We start from the raw sequence: 1184 nt of genomic DNA on the forward strand, positions 1-1184 counted from the left end.
GGGGGGGGGGGAGGCGATGGGCACAGGCTGCTTCGATTAAGCGTGTCACACTCTCACAGTACAGCGTCACGCGGTGTACTCTCCGCCCCCCTCACCCTATCTGTCTCGCGGTGCGCACCGTTCGCCAGTGCTCCGGTGACAAGAGAGGTGCTAACACGCAAACACTACCGCACACCTCGCGGCGGGGGGCGGGCGTCTGGCCTGGAGGAGGAGGAGGAGGAAGAAGACTCGTCGGAGAGGAGGTACCGGGCGGCTGAAAGGACCTGGCTGGTCCTTGAGCGGGATTATGGAGCGCCACGGCGAGACGGGGCGGGACGGAGCGACGTGAAACCGGCGGGGCGGGGCGGGGCGAGGCAGGGCGGGGCGGGGCGACCTGAAGCTGCCTCGGCGCTAGCTCGGCGAGGCGCCTCGCGTCTGAAAGCTGGGAGAGAGTGGCACGGTGAGATGAAAAAGGGAGGCGGTTGGGCTCGTCCAAAAACGAGATTACATTTGTAGCTAAAAGGAATGGGAGGCGGAGGGGGTCCTCCCTCCTCCGTGTGCTGCGCCGGCGAGGCGCCGGGCACTCCGAGGGAGACCTGAGTGAGGCGAGTGCCTTCATGTCTCGTGTGTCTCCCCGCAGAGCCTGCGCAAGAGTGTGGTGCTCGGTGATGACGAGGGTGTTGCTTCTGTCTGTTCCAGGAGTCGGCCAGGGCAGGGATGTGCCGGGCCCGGGTGCACCGGGCCTCGCTGCCTGTCGCCGTCCTGCTGTGGTTGGCGGCAGCGGGGGCGGCCGGCGGAGATGTCCTGGGGGGCGGCGGGGCCGGGGCTAGCCGCCTCGAGTGCCCCGAGGTGCGGCGCTCGCCGCCGGCCGCCGCCCCCGGCCCCAGCCTGCTGGCGCACTCGTGGCCGCCCGAGGTGAAGCAGGCCCTGGGCGCCTCGCGCGGGCTGTGGGCCGCACTGGACCAGCCGGGGGCGGCGCAGGGCCCCGGGGCGGCGGACGCCTGGGAGAGGGCCTCCAGGGCGCTACTCAAGGACCACCGCGCCGTGGAGGCCGTGGCCGTGCAGAGTCCCAGCATGCGGCTGCTCGTGTACCGCAGGTGAGTCTAGCTGCACGGGACCTCAACAACCGACGGGTACTTCACTAGCACAAAGTCATTTTTTTTTACAAAACAAAAATCAATTTAAAAATTTAGAAAAAGTAAATT

Source organism: Frankliniella occidentalis, unplaced genomic scaffold (genome assembly GCF_000697945.3).
Source record: "Frankliniella occidentalis isolate FOCC.00 unplaced genomic scaffold, Focc_3.1 Scaffold76, whole genome shotgun sequence".
Classification (NCBI taxonomy): Eukaryota; Metazoa; Arthropoda; class Insecta; order Thysanoptera; family Thripidae; genus Frankliniella; species Frankliniella occidentalis.